The sequence below is a fragment of the Notamacropus eugenii genome, chromosome 1 (genome assembly GCF_028372415.1).
Source record: "Notamacropus eugenii isolate mMacEug1 chromosome 1, mMacEug1.pri_v2, whole genome shotgun sequence".
NCBI lineage: Eukaryota > Metazoa > Chordata > Mammalia > Diprotodontia > Macropodidae > Notamacropus > Notamacropus eugenii.
In genome coordinates, this window is record NC_092872.1 from 323,042,111 (window position 1) to 323,063,410 (window position 21,300).

At 38.5% G+C, this 21,300-nt stretch overlaps 1 protein-coding gene and 1 pseudogene across 2 annotated transcripts in view; both read left to right on the top strand.

The window, feature by feature from the left end:
- LOC140517968 (immunoglobulin alpha-2 heavy chain-like) overlaps positions 1-21,300 on the top strand; it is a gene marked incomplete at its 5' end in the record, with an annotated part of 937,512 nt that overhangs the window by 363,997 nt on the left and 552,215 nt on the right. The window lies entirely within an intron of this gene.
- LOC140529441 (Ig mu chain C region-like) overlaps positions 1-21,300 on the top strand; it is a 177,169-nt pseudogene that overhangs the window by 150,929 nt on the left and 4,940 nt on the right. The window contains exon 3 of the transcript XR_011975556.1: positions 13,654-13,690. The product of XR_011975556.1 is annotated as an Ig mu chain C region-like (transcript). The remainder of the gene's footprint in view (positions 1-13,653; positions 13,691-21,300) is intronic.

Here is a 21,300-nt window from a genome sequence, read left to right on the forward strand (position 1 = left end):
TTAATGATACCTTGTACCATGTAAAAGATTTTCACATTCAAAGGAGAAAAACAAAACAATGGGGCAGATAGGTGGTGTGGGAAACAGGAAGTTCAGTTTCCACAGTTTTGGGGGATCGGGAGAAGGTCTAACTACTGTGCACTCTCAGTGAGTCATTTTAGGGAAGCCTATCAGAGAAGAACATGAAGTCACATGACCAGGAGGTAGTGGCTCAGGGAATTCAACGTCATCCTGACCTTGTTGTAGACTTCCAGTGGCCATGCTGAAAACTACCATTTCCTTCAGGGGAAGAAGAGTAGAAGGTCTTCCATCCTCTGAACTTCATATTAAATAAATTTCCCTTGGTATCTTTTTATGTGTCAAGTTCATCTCTAACAACATGGCACCCAACCTTGGGAATAGAATTGTGGCCTTGAAGGAAGTCGGATAAAATTTATGAGATGAGTGCTTCTCTAAAAAAACTTTTTTATAGTCCCTGTTAGATCCACCCCAGCTCAAGTATGTCACATTGGACCATGGGCAGAGAGTTCAGAGGAAATGGGGAGGAAAATTTGTCAGCTGATCAGATAACAGTATAATGAGCAAATATCAGGTCACCACAGGAACTTCCACTCTGAAATTGTCTTTTACTGAGAAATTGGAAGTTCGACATGGCAAACTTGGTTGGCCCTATTTCTGTCCAGAAGTCTCCTGGTTGGCCCTAAGCTAATGAGAGAAGGTGGACAGAATCCCAGTAATTTGAGCAATGACAGGAAAGAGAGCTCCTGGGGATACTTGGAGGATGTGATCTAGTTCCAAGTTAGAAGAACTATAGTGGTTGTTGGACCCCAGGGATGTTAGTCCCAACAGTGACGGGCATTTCTCTAAACCAGCTGGTGTCAGGATAGATCAATGCCCTCTAGGTGCTTGCTTGACCTGGAAGCTGGAGTGAGCTTATTAGGGAGGAATTTAATCCTTAAATTGTCTAGAAACCACAAGTTTTTGATCAGGTCTGAATTCAAATTTAAATCAATGTGCACAATGTTTTGTTAAATGTTTTGTCTGTGTTTTTGTGAAGTATTTCATGTTTGTGGTGAAGATTGTAAATCTAAGCAGCCAACAAAGCTTCCCCAATATCTTCCCTTTCTCCCACCCCCACCTGGAGCAGTTTCAGAGGAGTGAGTGGGGCAGGAAAGAGAAAGAGAAGAGAAAAAAATCTTTCTTTCTGCATTCTTAACCCTGGCCACATTTTTGAATGTGAAAAGAAAGATGAGGAAAAATGAATCTCGGGCAGTCTGCAGTGAAAAGTTGAGTATTGATTTAATGAGTTCTCAAAGCTAAAATCTGTACTTTATATTTGAATTGAATGAATGTATCTGATACTAGACAGTGTGTTTAAAATTGCAAGTTCTCTTTGGAATTTCAGTGATTTCTTTTGGAGGCATTGACTCTCTCCAGATTCTGAAGGATGAAGACAAGAAGAGTGAGTAAGGCTTCTGCCTGGGGAGACTGGCAATGCCCTGTCAACATCCTTAGGACTCTGACTGGATCAAAAGCCTTCTCTTAGAATATTGGCATATTTTAAGGTAACCTGAGGAGAACAGGTAGGATTTTGAACTCTTTATTGAGCCTGAAATTCTCAAGGGAGAAAGACATGGGTGTATCAGTGGAAGTATTCCTTTACTCTTTACCAGGGGAGGTTACCCCCTCTCCCTCCCAATCTGATTTAATTGGGAGAGATTTCCTTACTTGGTGGGCCTTGGAAGGGGGAAGGAGAGTCAGAAGATGGCATCTCAGCTCTTTAAGGAAGTAGAGTAAAAAAAAAATAAGGGAAAAGGCTATTTAGAGTTCAAAATGGCCAGCCACCTGTTCCTTCAAGGGAAGTTTTTCTTTTAAGTAGAAAGAGTATTTGACTTAAGGGGAAAAAATGGTTAAAATGTTTATCATTAGTAATTATAAATCCAGATTTGATAAGATTCAAGTTAAAATCAGTCCTGAAGGAATATAGAGCAGCATCTGAGAATGTTCATCTTATCAGGATTAAGCAGAAAAAGATATTATTATTTGGCATGTATGATTGTAAATTGCTTGACATAAACATGGACTTATGTTAGGTGCAATACTGGTATAATATAAATGCTACAAAATTTTTGAATTTGGATTTTGTTACATATGGATTGGGATTCTAAAAGGATGTGATAGAAATTTGATAATTTGAAACTTATGTAATGGTACATTTAATTTCTTTGTCATGATTAAACTGCAATGAGATTCCAGTATGTAGAGTTAAAAAGCAATGATTTATGAACTATCCTGTCTTATGGTTAACATGACTTAATAGTTAATAAGTCAAACAAATTTGAGATGATTCTATCTGATCAGGTGATAGGGTGTGCCCACTTGGTGATAAGGAGATGAATTACTGTACAGGGTAATGTGGAAATGCATTCACCTAATCAGTAATGACTTATTTTAAGTTTTAAATAAACTTAGTTTAAATTTTTAAGGAATTATATTGTTAAATTAATGATGAATTGGTTAAGAAACTGTTATGAATTATGTGTAAGAGTCTCTGTGTCGTAGAATTCTTATTGAGAAAATGAGAATCCTTAAAAAAAATACATATATTTTTATACATGGCTATGATTTTCAAACCTGTTTCATCTAAGGATATATTAAGTGTGTTAAAAGTTTATTTCTCCCATTAAGAAGGAAGTTATAACTAGGAGTATTTTTGCTATAAAGCAAGAATTTAAGGAAATTTGTTGAATGGACAGAGGCCTTGGTTTTAGATCTTTTCTTGTAATTATTGTCAATTAGATTCAAGAGGGTTTTGTGATAAATTGTAAACTGTTCTTAAGAGAGGAAAATATTTGTTGTATGAAAAAAATGCTTTACAAAATATTTTGTATGATTTTTGGAAGGCTTACCAAACTTGTATTTGTCGCTTAAATTGTTATATTAAGGTCTTATGGGGGTTCAAAAATAAGGGACAAGATAAAGGAGAACAGGAGTTTTACGGCTCCAGGAAGGTCTGTGATATATTTAAGACAGCCTCACTATAATGAGTCACTCCTTTGCAATTCACAAAAGCTCACCTTAACTTTTTCTTTAACAAAACTGGGGAAAATTTAGTTTCACTGAAGAATTTAAAAAGAAAAAAAAGTTAGTGCTCTTTTCCAACACTGCTTTTTTCCCTCAGTATCACCTAGAGGGCCAAGAAGCATGGTTCATCTTTGGAACTTTCAAAATTAATATTCTCTTGCAGTTAGAATTATACTGTCACCGAGAAGAAAAATGGATAGAAGTTTCCTACATAATGGCTCTTGTGGAGCTCCCTTAGAATCCTGATCTCAGGAAAGATCGTGAGATGCTTGTAGCTAGGACTGACTCCTCAAAGGAGAAATTGGTTGTCAGCCTGACATTTTTGATGATCCCCTTCTTATGGTCCTCAGGGCTTTGGACCTCTCCCCCTCCCCCAGTCCCAGGCCCAGATCTTGCTGAGATGCTTCCCTCTGCAGCCCCTCCCCCTGAGAGAATACCCACTCAGGCCCCACCCTCACAGCAGTCTCTGGGGTATCTCTCCTTCTGACTCCTTTCTTTCCTCAGATACTAGATGATCCGACCCCTTGCCAGTCGGATCCTGGGGTCTAATCCAGTTCAGGCAGCATTCCTCAGCCCCTCACACACAAGAAGTGGGATTTCCTGTTTCTCTTCTCAAGCCCCCATCCCCACAGAGCCTTCAGGGCTTTTTCCCCTGAGGGAAGTCCCTGCCTCACCTAGTGGGACAATTAGAGTGCATGTTCTGTTCTCCGACTCAGAACTCAATTCAGGCTAAGAGAAATGGGGGAGATACTCAGAAGATCCCATTAAGTTAATGGAAGGTTTTAGGGACATATCCCTACAATTCAAGCTCTTTGGGGGTGATTTGCATGTCCTCTTCTCTACCTATTTTACCACTGAGGAGAAGAGGAGAATGTGGGAACAAACCCAAAAGTTTGCTGATCGTTTGGCTAGCTATGACCCCATAAAATACCCTCTAGGAGCAGCTGCTATTCCCACTAGTGACCCAGGATGGGATTATCCTAAGAGTGAGGATAGGGGAGAGAAACCATATAGTAATTTGCCTATTAGTAAGCATAAGAACTGCATTTCAAAAGCAAGTAAATGTTTTATTTAAAATTAGGGAAATTGCTCAGGGAGAAAGGAAAACCCTGCCCTTTTTCAAAACCAACAAGTAGAAGCTATTAAAAATGATATAAATTTGGATTCTGACTCTTTAGAAGGGGCAACAGCTACAGCCTGGAAGTATCTAGGTTCAGCACATAGCCACAGCCCTGGGATAGAATGGGTCAAGATAGAGAAGCCAGCCAGTCACTATCTACACTTTGTAAGATACCCCATTCTTCTGTCAATAATTTTTATATAATTCAACTGACGTCATCTGAAGCTTATTTTTTGTGTGTTTACAGCTAAAACAATGTGGTTACCACATGTGAAAATTGGAATTTTACTGTTTATAGTTTCAATACTAAAATCTAAAGCTGGCACACTGTGTGTGTATGTGTGGAAAGGAGCAGTCCTCAGGCTAGTTAAAAAGTACAGCCCTGTAAGCTCTAAGGAGCTTCTTTGAGTCATGGAGTTCCTAAAAAAAGGAACTTGCTTTGGTGAGAATTTGAAAATGTATAGAAATTACCTTAAGTTATTGGCTTTTAGGACCAATTTTAGATCTAAGATGAAAGTCCTGATAATATCCTTGATTGGTGAAACCTGACATCAAATGCAAAGTGTCTGGGACCATTACAAATTCTGTTCTATTACTTACTCAGAGAGAAATGTGACTGTTACAAGAAGAAGTTTGACTCAGGGGAAAATTGTGTCATCAGGCTGGGATGGTATCATTCTGCCTCAGTTTTTCCATTGTGTTCCTCTGAAAATGAATGTTTTCAGAAATAGACATTTCTGAGTCTGGATATAAGATGGAGATGATATCTAATTAGGTCCTTGCTTTTCATCTACATGGCATGTTTCTGTAATCAAAGCAGATAGTTTAAGATGTAAGCAGAATGCACGTAGTGAAATCTTGCTATTTTCAGTTAATTGGGTAAATGGGTACTCTGACTTAGTCTTGTGGAAGATAAAACCCCTGAAATAGAACATTGTTTCTGAATGTTATGGAAATAATTAGATAAAGGAAAGGAAGCCGAAGTATAAATATGATGTTTAATCATTGCTCCATAGAAAATGACTGGGATTTAAAGTTAACTGTAATTGTATGGAATTGTTGAGTTTAGGGGTACTTGGGACCCAAAACTAGTGACACTCTGGGTCCCGCTCAAATGAATTCAACTCAAGCCTTCTTTCAACCAAAGAAGGTTGAAGTTTGTTGCCATTTCTCAATACTTGGTGAACTTTTAAGGAATCTGACATTTGTAATGCTAAAACAAGATGTATCTTACCTACAGAGGGTCTCTGGGGAAGGGGTCCAGGGTGATCCGATGTGGTTTGGGGGTTGCAGAGATGGTCTTGATGGGAGCAGCCGGTAGCCTGGAGAATTGGATTGATAGGACATAGTGACAGGGAAAAGTTTAAGGGCCTCTACAGAGCCAGATCAAGAGAGGAAGAACAATGAGCTTTCATGGTGAGGTTTTCCAGGGCCCTGTTACACAGTAGGATTTTCAGGGTAAGGGACAAAGGTTCCATCTTGGAATAAGGTCTTTACATGTTACAAAGACCAATTGGGTATATACAATTGACCGAATTAATTACTGAGACTGAATAGGAAACATTTCAAGTTGTGGGAAAACAACTTCAGACTAAGTTTCTTAGAGGCAGGTAATCTCTGGTAATATTTTGCATTGATAAAAAATTAAATGTTTCTGTTTTGATTTGAATTCATGAACGTGAGTTGAAGTTAGTGTTTGAACTTATCATATGTGCAGCTCATTCTTTTAGACTGAGCATGGTTAGAAAGGTATAGTGGAGCTTGAGAAACAGATGTAAGTCTATTAGAGCAATAATTTATGGTTTTAATGGTAAATTTGATTTTATAATTGTTATTTAATCAGGAACTAGAACATGTGTAGAAAGGAATGCAAACTTCTTAAGACTTCTTCAAAAGATGTTCCTTGGCCAATGTGAAGTTACAGCAATATCTGAAAGAGATTATTGGCACTTTCTGTTTTAAGATTTTATGGGACTACAAATTGATTGTTCTTCTGAGCCTAACTCCAGGTGTGGATGGTAAGAAAGGTGATCTGACCCACTGATCCATGATGCCAAGTGGATTTGTGAGATGCTGGTATGAACTACAAAGGGGTGATCTCATGGGAAGCTTGGGAGAATGCCCTTTCAACCTGAGCTGAGGTAGAATTCTCCTGACTCAATTTCTCCACTGAGACTTTAAGCCTGGCTAGATGCCAGGGACAATCGACTCCTGCCTGGAAGTGACATGAAGTTAGGGAGATGTTGTTTCCCTGAAAGGTCCCTACTCTTAGCGGCAATTTTCTATAATCAAAAGCTTTGTAAGCATAATACCAGATCTATTAAATAATAAACTGTTGATGTGGAAATATCTGAGGCTACGTCTAAAATTAAGCCATTAGGCTTAGGATTTTAAACCAACAGCAATAGCTTAGGGTCCTTTAATTCTTAGTAACAGTGTGGAGACAATCAGGTCAAGGGCCTGTGAGGTTAGCATACATAGTCAATATTATTTTTGTCTCAGTTGGTAAATGTTAAAAGAAAAATGGTTTGTGGTCTATGTTGTAAATGCTTTAAAAGAAGCATCACATGACCAGAAGCTGAAATTATTTTATAATGTGATACGGACCGTGTTAAAAATGATTATTTATTGTATTTATGTAAGTAATGCAGGCTGTTATTGACTCCTTAGTTAAATCTCATCTTCCTGATGTAGGAAATGAGTAGTGATTTAATGCAAAATGTAAAGGCTGGATTCTAATGTGAATTTCTTACACATGACAATTGGCCAAAGTTTCAATTTTGATTGTGTAAGAGTGATAAGAGTATAAAGCTTAGGAATGGTAATCTAAAATTATTTTAAGGTCCGTTTTGTAGGAGAGTGGACATCGGGATTTCTTCAAGAAGATAAAGGAAAGCAGATGCTGAGATGCTGTGTTGCAGATGGCTTAAATGAGCATCCAGACCACAAGACTGCATCAGATGATGTTCCTCTCCAGACTGCTGCATGATATGGAACTTCTAAATGGACAGTTCTTTGGTTTACCTTTCTATTTTGAATCTCTATATCTGTACTTCTGACAAGGGGACTGCCCCCTTGTAATTTGTCAATGTGTCAGTCAACTTTGCCCCCTTTCCGTATTCATACAGATGAAGGGAAAAATTCATAGAGGAAAGAAAGTGAGGTGGTATTTATTCATTGCATTTAAGTGTGGAAATCTTAATAAAGAGAAAAGGGGATGCTTTGTGGGAAACAAGAAGTTCTGTTTCCACAGTTCCTCGTGATCACGGGTTGTGACGTAGCACAGTCATGTTAGAAGGTGAAACGACTGCACATGCTCAATAAACCCTTTGAGGCAAAACCTATCAGAGAAGAACATGAAGTCACATGTCCAGAGACTGTAGCCCAAGGGATTCAAAGTTCAGAATTCTATAAGGATCCTGCCTCATCCTGACCTTGTCATAGACTTCCACTAGACATGCTGGAAGCTACCTGTTCCTTCAAGGGAAGAAGAATAGAATGCCTTCCCTCCTCTGAACTCCATTTACAATAAATTTTCCTTGATACCTTTTTGTGTGTCAAGTTTGTTCCTAACAGGTAGCACAGTGGATAGAGTGTCATGCCTGGAATCAAAAAGATTCATTTTGGGGAATTCAAATCTGGCTTCAGACATTTCCTAGCTGTGTGACCCTGGGTAAGTCACTTAACCCAGTTTGTTTCAGTTTTCTCACCTCTAAAATGAGCTAGAGAAGTAAAGGGCAAACCACTCCAGTATCTTTGCCAGGAAAATACAACAATGGGATCACAAAGAGTCAGACGTGACTGAACAACAAAACAATGGAAAGATGGCATGGGGCAATATTATCATTGCCATCATAGGACCATCTTCCCAAAAATCTTCAAGCAGCCAAGTCTGATATACACTTGGAGTTACTAGGCATTGTACATAATTTGAGGTACAATACATGTGTTAGCGTGTTAAAGCTAACAAAGAACTGAGATTGTTTTACAGCTATAATACAACACCTGATAGTATAACAATGTAAACATCCTTTTTTCTCAAATCAATAACATCTTTACTCAAAAACACATGAAATAGATGCACCTGGCTTCAGGGATGTTGCTTACCAAAGAAACAACTCCCTCTCCCTCCTCTCCTCCATCTGAAAGAGGTCTTTTATACTCTAAGAAAAGTCACTAATTTTTGCTTGCATTAGCAGTGAAGGCAGGCTTCTTTTCATTTTAGTCATGTTCAAGAAATTCATTATTACTAATCTAAAACAGGATAATCTATTTGCCATCCTATTGTAAGGTTAGGGATGAGGAGAGTTTAAGGGAACAAGGGTAAAACCTATAATCTTGCTTACCAGTTTGAAAGATGGTATTATTCCTGTCAAAAACCAATGATTTCTCTTTGACACCACAATAATACAGAAAGCAATAAAGGTTATAGACCAGGAGAACCCAGAAAAGGCAAACATATTTTGCAAAATTTGTGATTATCCCCATCCCTTACTCTGTGGTCCAGTCAACCTTCTTGATTTACACTGGTCTTTTGGCCTCCATCTCCCAGCTCTTTGTTTTTTAATGACTGTCCCCCATCCCTAGAATGCTCTTCTTCTTCCTCTCTCTACTTCATATAAATCCTTCATTTCCTTTAAAACTTACCTTCAGTCATAAAAATAAAGATCAGGAGTAGGGTATGTTTGAGAAAGTATATGTCTATACATGTACATATATATCTATAGCTATAGAGAAACATATCTAAACTTTCTAGTATGCACATGACATGCTCCTTTTCTTTCTTACTTTGTATTTAAATGTCAATATTTAAGTTTATGATATGTTTTTATTTGTTTTCTCTATTCTGTATTTGTGTTCTCACCCTTGAGTCTAAATTAAAATTTCTTAAAAAGGGGGAGGTAGGAAAGTAATAGGAGGGCAAAATAATGGGAAGAAGTAAAGTAGAAGAAGCAGGAAGGATAGGAAACAAGAGATATGCACAGACATAAAAACAAAGGTCAGGAGTGGGATGTGTTTGGGGAAGTATATGTCTATATATGTATCTATACCTATAGAGAAACATTTGCAAATTTTATTGCAACCACAGCAGAAAACAAAAGAAAACTCACAAGTATCCAAAGAAAAGATGGACAATTCTGTACACAACATTTATTATTTATCATACAGGCTTTCTTGAAATGAAAATCTATTGTTACATATTTTGAATCCTCATTTTTGCTCTGCTATGCACACTGCATGCTTTTTTTGCTTTCAAACTTTGTATTTAAGCTCCAATATTTAAGTTTGTGATATGTTTTTGGTTTTTTGTTTGTTTTTTTCTGTATTCTGTATTTGTCTTCTGGTGTTTGAGTCTAAAACAAGAAAATACCTATCTTGAGCATGAGCTTCTATATGAAAGTTTTTCTGATTCTGGCAACTACTACTGCCTTCTCTCCCTAAACTATGTTGTCCTAATTTCATGTTTATATTGTATATACATATTTATGTATATAATCTCTCCCAATAGAATGTAAATTCTTAAATCCCTGAGGACTGTTTCATTTATGTCTTTATTTTGTGTCTGTCCCTGGTGCCTGGCATAAAACAGGCATTCAACAAATGCTTATCGACTGTTATTTAAAAATAATTCACCAAATTTACCTTATTTCCTTTATTAACAGGATTAGCAAACTGGTATGTTAATAATCAGGTTGATTACAGGAGTTCTATAGATAGTTTCCTTAGATTTTTAGAAATCAATTTAATGGAATGTTAAAAAAAAAAAGATAAAGTGATGTGAGCTAGATGATATTAGATTTAGATGGACTTAGAATTGATTCAGTGATTGCATAAAAGAGTACTGTAGCATGAGTTGTACAATAGAATGGCCCTGAGATCTGTGCTTAACCATATACTATTTAATATATTCATCAGTGACGTGGATAAAAGCATAGGTACAGTCTATTTGGCAAGTTTATCAAATATATAGATGATGAAAACTTGGGAAGGAAAGCCAACACATGGCATGACAAAATCATCTAACATTTTCTTGAAAGGGAATTTCTCATTTTCGTGGATTCCTAGAGGATCCAGGGAGAATCTATCCCATCACTTGATCCAATGACTGGGAGTCAAATAATTTGAGTAGGCAAACTAATAAGAAAAATAAATTGTTGGAAGAGAGCTCACTGGTAGCAGTTTCAGCTTCCTGTTATAGATCTGGTTTTTATGACTTTTGAGTCTTGATTAGGGTACAAATACAAATAACAACCTTCTATTAGGATAGATGAACAAAGCATTTCATGGAAGAAGGAGAGGTAGCAAAAGGAGGATAATACAGGGAAAAGAAAAGTGGGCATTTTGAGGCAACATTTGTTAAGCAGCTGGCAAGGTTTGCTAGAATGAAAAGCATGCCCTGTTCAGTGGAAGAAAAGAAGTAACAAACCATTTTTGAAATTATTAGAGAAGTCCATTTGATCTAAGACAGCAAGGCTGAAGTAACCATTTAGACCAAAAGTGTTTTTTATCCAAGCATAACAAATAGTTTCTTACAAGTGCATGAAACTGTGTGTTTTACTCTGTCTTTATGTAGTCTGTTATGTTTTATTTCATCTTCTCCTTTACAGACTATAGTACTGGGCTGAATCTTACAAAATAAAGTTCAGTACAGATAAATGCAAAATCTTAAATAGTTCAAAAAGTTAATTTCACAAATACAAGATAGAGGAGGTTTGACTAGGCAACAGTCTTAACCTGAAGAAATGAAGAATCAAGGCAAAGGGACATTGATAAATCTTTATGGAATCTTGCCCGTTACTTTCCAAGAAAGACTGTGATTCCTGTCTTGAGTGGGACAAGAAGAAGAGATATGAGTTTGGTTGCCCTATTGTCTAAGAGAGATGGTATTGGGCCAAGGTTACGTCTATCTGAACCCTCAGACCTCATAAACATTGCTAGTCTAAGGACTTGATTGATTCAGAACAAAAACCTGCTAACTTCCTAGTTGATATTCCTTGAGGAAGAACAATGTCCTGGTCCATCCCATCAAATACTAGGTACACAAAAGACCATTACAAGTAATGAATAGGGCACAAATCAATTTATCTAAGTGGATAGCAAACAAAAAATCAGAAAAGTAAGTCAACAAGTAACTATCAATTACCTACTATGTGGCAAGAAATGTGCTGGGATATACCAGAAAACACACAAGGATGAATGAGCTTTTTAAATGGGAGTGAGATGAAATCTTGCTCAGCCAAGAAAGAGGTGCAACTCTTACCAGAAAATTCCCTCTAGTCTCAAGGAGACAAGATAGAAGTAAGGGAAAGGATGAGGAGTTATCTTCCCTTGTATGTCTGAAAGTCTTTCTCCTTTCGCCTCCCTGGAGATGGTGACTAAAAGAGTATGGAACCATAAGTATATTTCTCTTGAAGGAATAAGGAATGTCTCTCCTCTCTAAACTCTTGCATCAAGTACATTACTACTCCTTATACACCTCTCCCGCATTTAACACACACCAGCATACACACACACACACACACACACACACACACACACACACACACACACACACTTTCTCTCTTTACCAATTGAGAGAATCTGGGGGGTGAGAAATCCTTCTGAAATTTTCAAACATAAGATTTCATGAGTTTGAAACAAATTTGGCGAATATTTTTAGGGCAAATGATCTTTCAGCACCTCTTTGAACCCAGAAACCCTTTTGTCTTTGATGATTGATTCTTTGTAGGAAGCCCTAAACTGCCTAAGTTCTTCAGACCATGACTATTGAGGAAGTAACAAGATAATGAGGAAGTGTGGGGTGTAATCTGTGGTCTCATTTGGGAAATAAGCAGAATAAAAATTTTAGAAAGATATAGTTTTAGATTAGGAGGTGGGGGAAACTGAGGGCTCAAGTAAAGAGACACTGAATTGTGATTATTCTTATTTGGAGCATTGGAACCAAGGAACCATAGTGATGACCTCCTCAGATGATTCTCACTTCTAACCTCTAGTCTCATGCAGCCAAAGCATGTATGGGGGTGGGAATGAGAGGTCATTTCAGGTACCTGAAGTGGTTCTGCAATGTCAAGAAGGGAGTTTTAGGAGCCATAGAAGACTCTTGGATGAGAAAGATCTTGGAGGAAGGGAGTCCAAAAGAACATAGCCAGTCAATAGGATTTTTGCAAAAGTATATTAGGAGGATAAGTTCTGTGTTAACTGGATATTTTTGTTTTTTATTTTTTACTTAAGCTTAGGAAACCATTGTGACCATTTCTTCAAGTGAGTCCTCTTTTCATATCTACACATCCAAATGTTCACCTCAATTTCTGGGTGAAAGATTTTCTTTTATATGGTCTCATAGGAAAGAATCAAGGTAGGAAGGAAAGAATTAGGCATAAATGCTTCCTAAATCGTTTTAATGAATTTAATAAAACCATCTGCAATACATCCTACTCAATTTCCATTGAATCCCCATTAGCAACTTCAGCATTTTCCAAATTCTCCCAAGCTTTTAGTTCCATTGGTCTCAAAATCAGTGGAATCTTGGGGACCAGACTGATTGGTCCCTGTATCCCAAGTTCATTATTAGATTTTCCTCACAGATCTAAAGAAGGCTATAGACATAAATAATAGATTCTTTGCCATATTTTCTTTCTCTAAATAATAAAAGGGACCCCATAGTCAGAGAAGACTAAAAAAGCTAAAATGAGAGAAGAGACTCTAACAAAACTGGCTCTCACTGAAAATTGTTACTAAATATTATTACACCCCCTTTGGGGAAAGAGCATGACCATTGGTGGTCTTTCTCCAATGAGAATGGGTAAAGGTTCCATGGGAAAATCCAATATGTGGTTAGAAATCCTGGCCATTGTACCCTAAGAGTGCTAATTGAAAAGTTTATTTCTGGCAAAGGATGACAACACAAACCCTGTACTGATAATTATGGATACTGGAATCAGTCACAGTCTCCTCAGGTATGAATGTTCTTTATCTTCTTTATGGCCTCCAAGTCAGGCCAGACACTTGGCTTGTGACTCAGTCTGGGACAAATCCGTCTGTAGAGGTGGAAGGATTCATTGAGGTCCTTTGAGACTTTGAGTGAGAAGCAGCTAGTCAGAGAAGGGAAATAAAAATCTATAAGCAAATCAGTCCTAGAGAGTCAGGTCTGAGGATGTGATCTATGTATCTTATTGTGACCATATATGGGTTTCTTTGTCATCCATGGGCCTGTTTGAAGGTTATTTTAATTTCTGTCTTGGAAATGAAATTGTGGGCCAAGGCTTCTCACTTCAAGAATCCAACAAAACCTGATCTGTGGATGTATTTTTAGACAACCAACCTATCTCCCAATTTGATTGTCTAAACAGGGGCCAAGATGCTATCTCAGAAAGGGTCTGAGCCAAAGACAGAGGGCCAAGTTTTTGTACACCCACTAAAGGGAGTCAACTTAATGTGATTATTTTCAGTACTGGGGCCAAGGGACCTTCGTGACAGTCTCCTCAGGTAAGTCATTCCAGCATCTTTCTTGGCTTTTTATTGCATTTTACTTGAAATTTGGGGAAAAAATCAGGAGTTTCAGGGTCTCTGACAGAGGGTCCAAGGTTACTTCCAATGACAGGTCATCTGTCTGGACAAGAAACCACTCTCCTTCTCCCACTAAGCAACTCATTGAAAAGTCTTCCAATTATTTTAGTCACCTTTAACCCCTCTTTTGGGATTGCTTCTACATGGTAGGCTGTCTATAGGTCTTTAACTTAGAAAAACTCTCTGATCCCTGAGACACAAATCAATTATTGCCTGGGAATTAGGCAGACTTGTCCTAATGTGACACCTGGTTCAACTCGTTGGGCCAGGGAACTGTGGTGACCGTCTCCTCAGGTGAGTCATCGTAGCTTTTCACTCTAGCCTGGTACAGCATTTTCACTGTTTTGGAAGAAGTTTGAGTCACTTTGATGCTCAAGAAAAAGAATAGAGAGATGTCCTACTTATAAATCTAATCAAGGAGAGCTTCCAAGTGTCTTAGAAAAGTCTCTGGTTTCTCTGACCTTAGAGGAGACTGACTGTGATTGTCCTGGGTAGCTTAAGTTTCTTAAACAGTGGTCTTAAGACCACTCTATGACTCTAATGGATGATAGGTGTTTCAGTTAGTATCTCACATTTGTCTTGGAAAGTTTCTTGGCTGCGTTGATGTTTACTTGAGAAGTTGGATTGGGATTTTTATATGGAGATGTGATCAGCAGGGCTGGCCTCAGTCAACATGCCCAGATGACTGGCTTTCTTTTTATCTGTAAAACAACCTAGTAAGATTTCTTTTTTCTGGGGTAAAGACAAAGGTAGAGCTCAAAGTTGTCTACTAGGTATTTCTCAGAAAGGAGTTAAAATTTTTCCAGTGTGACTGTGATATGGAAAACTAGGAACAAGGGACCATGTCTAGGAACAGAATAATCCCTTGATGATTTTTTTTTCTATTTACACATGTAGAATTCTCCAGAATGATTAAACGCATATCATCTAGGATATAGTTTCTTAAGAAGAACGTATTGGGATAGGAGAGCAGAAGGCAGGGCGAAGGGGTAGAGCAGTCAGGGATGATTGTGGAATACAGCAGTTTCTGACAAAACTTTTTCCTAAGTATACCAGGTGCTTGAGGTTTTGTACAGAGGATTTGGTCAGAGACAAATATAGGATTTATGTACAGATACCAGTAAATCATAGAATGTGTTGTATATTATTCCAATAGTGTGTTTCCAATAGAGTCATCAGGTATAAAATATGCAATGTAAAATTACAATGCTATTGTATGTATATACATATGTGTGTATATATTTATATAGATTATATAGCATTACATAAAATATACATATATGTTATATATATGGGCATATATATATAGCAAAATGTATGTGCATATGCATATATACATGGATATTTAAAAATGCCAAAATGATTAGTGGAAGAGAAGTTGAGAGAGAAGATTGTAAAAGTTTGATTTGGTTTAGCAACAGACAGTTGGAGAGTGATTTTCCTGCTGGATCAAGCTGAAAGTGACCAGTGAAAGACAAGTCTCTTAATTAGAAATGATAAGTTAGATCAAAAGAAAGCCCATAAACTTCTTCTCACTTCAAGCAATTGAGAAATTATTTTTCTAGGAGTTGCCAGCTTCCGTTATTTGTTTCTTTATAAAGTGGTTGAAACAGTTGTGCTCCTGTTATTTTTTACTTTAATAAAGTGGAGAGCTTAAATATGAAATATTACATATAGAAATATGAAGTGTTCCCTACAGAATAGGCCAAGAGAATGTAACTATAAAGTTGAGAAATTTTTAATGATATCTTAAAATCAAGTTTGAGAGTAACTAAAACTGTTATCACTCAAATATTAAATTTTAGATTATTCTTTGGGAGCCACAAATGATTTCAAACAATAATTCATTTAACCATATTTCATCTTTAAATATCATCTTTGTTGAACTAAGATTACATTCAAAAAGGCTTTTTAAACTTTCCATATTACATGAAGGGATATTTTTAAATACTGCAAGATTTAAAATCTGTATATGGAAAAAAAAACAAACAGCAAGCACATTTAAAAATTATAACATATGAGAAACCGCAACCAGTTAACTTGTGGTTCTCCTCACCTCAAGACTGTATGGTTTTTATGATAAATAACCAAGCTACATAAAATAATCAAACATAAATTAAATTAAAAACTTCCATCTAAATCAAGATGGTACTCACTCCATATCTGATCTCATGTTACAGATGGTGTTCAGGGGTCTGGTAAACAGGTGGCAGGAAGTAAGTTTCTATTCTAGGAAAAGGGGGAAAAAAAGATTGATTCATTTCCACATTTCAGTTCACAGGAAGCAGTTTTTAGCCAGTTTTGCATAGTCCAAAATATCTGAAAAATGTTCCACTGAGACAAACAACACCTGGGTAATTTGATTTTTTTTTTTATTTTTTGTTTAATGGCAAGGAAGGCAATAAACATTTGGAGAGTAAGATTTAATTCTTTTAATTTCTTTGTTTTTCATTTTTCCAGTCATCATTTTTCACTCTGAGATTGTTTTAGTTTTGCAAGAATGACTTAAGAAATTTAGCAATTCAAGTTTATGCCATGATTTACTAATGCATCTATCATATTTTTCATTTTTGTTGATTTCTGTTTTAAAATAATCTCTTTTGCACCATTTGAAATTCAGATACTAGCTTTAGATTTTATTCAATTGAAAAATTTTCCATTAGAGACTGAATAATATCCATTTTGAAATTCTAAGAGATTTAATATCAGTGATTGAAAAACACAGGATATTTTAATTTTTTAAATTCAATATTAAATGCAATCTGCACAGAATCTGAGGAGTTTTTAAACATTTTAAAATGCTAGAGGGAAAAAAATCTAAATTTCAAAGCTAAAAATGACAGATCAAGTTCTGATATCCAAAAAGTATAGATTGTAGAAAGAATTTCCAATTTTAAGAAAATAATAAAACTCAGAGTCTTCTTGATAATAACCGAACAGGTTTCTTCACCTGGAGAACTCCTCCAAAAGTGAGAAGTTTATTCCAGTCTTTTTTTGACATTGTTATTTGGAGTCTAGACTATTCTCCACTGAGCTCTCAATGCAAGTGTACCATATTCTTGGTCATGCCAACCCTCAGCTGGGAAATTCAAAGTGAAGAAGGTTTAAACACCAAATAACCAACATAAGCATAGGTTATAAAATGGGATGAGATTTTCAAAGCCAAGAGGCGCAACTGCACATTCCAGTAACTGGTCACCTATAGGTAAGAAAGCAGCTTTGGCTGCAACCCACTTTATTCTTTACCTTGTTTTCTACTTGGTATTAGTTACATTTTGTATTGTTTAAAATATTTTTATTTTATGCACAAAGGAGAATTTTAATTCATTTCAAAAAATATTTATTGAGTACCCGCTTATAAGATAAATACATAGTAGGTAATTTGCAATTAGGTTATCTACTAATCTTCCCATGTTAAGTAGCTGAAAGATCACATGAATTTCTTGTGAATAACATATTAATTAGATATTGCTATGAGTTAAATACAATATTTTCAATAGTTTCATAATTGCCAGTTAAATTATGCATTAATATTTCCATGATCATTCTTTCTAAAGTGCAATATTAGTAGTGTGTAGTAAAGTAGCATTTTAGCAGTTTTATATGATGCATATTTTCTATATTCTATGAAATCATTTCACTGATAGAGAATCCACTTGAAACCAAATTATTCATTTTAAATTCCAAAATGTGGAATTTAGGCCTCTAAGATAATGTTCTTACTACAGATCTAGTTGAGGTCCTTGTCTACAAGAGAACATCTCCAATTATTTCTTTGTTCATATAGATATTGTTCATTATTATGCAGCCACAGGTCAGAAAATAGTTAATATTAATGAATTTAAATTTGTAAATCATTGTAGGATTTTCAAATTTTTCAGTTTTAAGAATATTTCAGTTCAAATGAGAATATTTATGCCTATTCCAGAAAGTTGCCTAGAAAGATTATCACCATGTGACAAGGAACATCTGGGCATGCAGGGCTATGGCCTCACAAGTTTGGATTTGTATTTAGACAGGTGCATGTGAGAATAAGGGTATGTAGATTAATGCTAGGCTGCAAGATCAAAGGCAAAAGGAACTAGAATGAGAAATGAAATAGACAAAGGGCAAAATGAGAAATCGGAGGTCGAGGTGATTGTGTTGAATTGGTATGGGAGGACCCTGTCAGGTTTGGCTGATGCAAGCCCCAGAAGATCATTTATGCTTACTTCCTCTCCTTCTTCCTCAAATACCTCCAAATGACCTGAGTAGTATAAGGGTTAATCTACAATGATCCCTGTTATGCTGAGTTAAATGCAACTGAGCTAGAATGAGATGAAGTGAGGTGAGATTTGGTCACCCTACTGACCTGAGGGGAGAGAAATGAAGCTGAGGGTTAAATAGGACTGAAAGTAGTCTAGTTTACCTCTTACTAAGTTAAATAATATGCACTTCCAATATGCTACTAGAGATAGGTTAGAACTGGAGTTGAAACCTAACTGAGGCTGAAACAAAGATGCGGTACAAATGAAACTGGGAGCTGGAACTCAGGATGAACTAGAGCTTGGGTTGAACTAGGGATACAACTGGGGCTGACGCTGAATTAGAGTCAGGGTTGAAATTGAAGACGGCAGGGGCTGAGCCTGGAGGTGAGGCTGAGCTAGAACTGGGGCTGAATTAGAGCTAATGTTGAACTAGGGGTATAGTGAGAGCTGAGGCTGGAATTGGGTCTGGGACTGAGGCTGTAGCCAAATCTGGGGTTAGCGCTGGGACTGAACTAGAGCTGGGGTTGAAACTAGAGCAGAGGACAAACTAGAACTGAGGTTTGGGTTGAGGCTGAGCTAGAATTGGGATTGTTACTGAGGTCAGAGCTGGGGTTGAACTAGAGCTGGGGCTGGGGCTCAGGATGAGCTGGGGCTGGGGTTGGGGCTGGGGCTGAGGTCAAACCTGGGGTTGAAGTAGAGCTGGGATTGGGGCTGGTGCTGAGCTGGAGCTGGGACTGAAGCTAGAACAGGGGCTGAACTAGAGCTAGAGCTAGCGCTGGGGATGAACTAGAGCTAGGGCTAGGGCTTGGGGTAAACTAGAGTTGGGACTGAAACTAGAACAGCAGCTGAGCTAGAGTTGGGGTTGGGACTAGGGCTAAGCTAGAGCTATGGCTGAGGCTGAACAAGAGTTGGGATGGAAACTAGAACAGAGCTGAGATACAGCTGGGGTTGGGGCTGAGCTGAGGCTAAAGCTGGTACTGAACTAGAGTTGGGGTTGGGACTAAGGCTAATCTAGAGCTGGGGTTCGGGCTAAGCTGGGGCTGGGGCTGAGCAGGGGCTGAGGTCAGACCTGGGGTTGAACTAGATCTAGCGCTGGGGTTGAGCTAGAGCTGGGACTGAAACTAGAACAGGCGCTGAGTTAGAGCTGGGGTTACAACTGGGGCTGAACGAGAGCTAGCGCTGGGGCTGAGCTAGAGCTGGGACTGAAACTAGAACAGTGGCTGAACTAGAGCTGAGGTTGTGGCTGGGACTGAACTAGAGCTAGAGCTAGTGCTGGGGATGAGCTAGAGCTACAGCTAGGGCTTAGGTTAAACTACAGTTGGGACTGAAATTAGAACAGGGACTTAGCTAGAGCTGGGATTGCAACTGGGGCTGAACTAGAGCTAGAGCTAGGGCTGGGGCTGAGCTAGAGCTGGGACTGAAACTAGAACAGGGGCTGAACTAGATTTGAGGCTGTGACTGGGGCTGAACTAGAGCTAGAGCTAGTACTGGGGATGAGCTAGAGCTATGGCTAGGGATTGGGCTAAACTAGAGTTGGGAATGAAACTAGAAAAGCAGCTAAGCTAGAGCTAAGGTTCCAGATGGGGCTGAGCTGGGACTGGGGTTAGGCTGGGGCTGAGCTAGAGCTGGGGATGAGCTAGAGATAGGACTGGGCAGGAGCTAGAGCTCCAGTTGAGGGTGCCTTACAGCTGAAGCTAAACTGAAGCTAGAGGTGTCTGGAGATGGGGCTTGGAATGAGCTAGGGCTAGAGCTGGATCTGGTTGAGGTAGAATTGAGGTTGGAGCTGAGCTAGAGCCAGAGACAGGAGTGAATAGAAACTGGAGCTGGGTTACAGCTTCTACTAAGGATTGCTGGAGCTAGAGCTAAATTAGAGCTAGAAGTGGAGCTAGAGAAATGAATGAACTGGAGCCAAAGTTGGGGGCAGACAAGAGCTAAGGCTACTAGGATTGGGGCTATAGCCAAGCTAGAAACAAGAGGAAAAACTGGAGCTAAAATAATGACGAACCTAATTTGGATCTGGAGCTGAACTAGTGCTTGGTCTGGGGCTAATTCTGAGTTGATAACAGAGTTGAGCCTAAGTTGGAACTAAAGGGCTCACTGAACATATGTTGGAGCAGGAGCTGAGGCTAGAAATTGGACCAGGCTAGAACGGGGGCTATGGAAGAACTAGAACTGAGAATAAAGCTGAGGCTGAGCTACAGCTAGTGCTTTTCAGGAAACCTGGAGCAAGAACTGAGGCTGTTCTGGTGCTAGTTTTGTTGTTCTGGTGTGTCTGACGTTTTGTGACTCCATTTGGGATTTTGTCAGCAAAAGTGCTGGTGTAATTTGCCATTTGCTTCTCCAGCTCATTTCACAGATGATAAAACTAAGGCAAACAGGGTTAAGTGACTTGCCCAAGGTCACACAGCGAATAAGTACATGAGGATGGGTTTCACCTCAGAATGATGACCCCTTCTGACTCCACACTCAGTTCTCTCTCTGTTCCACCTATCTGTCCTGGACATGGGGCTAAAGTTGGGACTAGGCTAAAGCTAAGGCAGGAGTTGGAACTGCAGCAACAGCTGCGACTGGGACTAGAACTAAGGTTGACACTCCACTACAATTGTACCAGATCTCAGGCTGAGTTAAGGTTAGAGCCAAAGTTTCAATCAGGAATGAGGTTCAGCCAGAACTACAACTTACCAAGCTAGAGGCCACAGCTGACCTGAGCCTTCAGATCAAAGGGGTTGTCCTGGAGATCTGGTTGGGTCTCAGCTAAGGTTAACATGTACTAACTTCCTACTGAGCCGGACTGGAGACTGTTCTCCATTTTTCTTCCTGCTAAATTTGGGCTGGTCATGGGACCAGGGTTAGGCTGGGTTTTAAAGCTAAGACTGATCTAGAACTAATCGGTAAAGAGCCCTTCTTGGAGGTGAGCTGAGTATGATTGGAGGTTAATCCATACAGACCCCCTTCTGAGGTGAAGTTGAGTGGGTGGGAAGCAGGCTACGAACAGTTCATACTGATACTCTGGAAAATTAGGCTGGTTCATACTGATCCTCTTCTGAAACAGACCTTGGCTAAGCTAGGCAAGGGCTAGTGACTAAGGAAAAGCAGATCTGGGCTGCAGTTAGTACACTATGGGGCTAAAGTTTGAATGACTTTGGCTGAGCTAGTTCAGATCCATGCACACTTCCTGCTGAAGCTGAGTTGAACTGGACAGGGACTAAAATTAGCCCAAAAAATTAGTGCCCTACCCAGGCATCTGAGTTTAACTGAGCTGAGGCTTTTCTAAATTGGCGC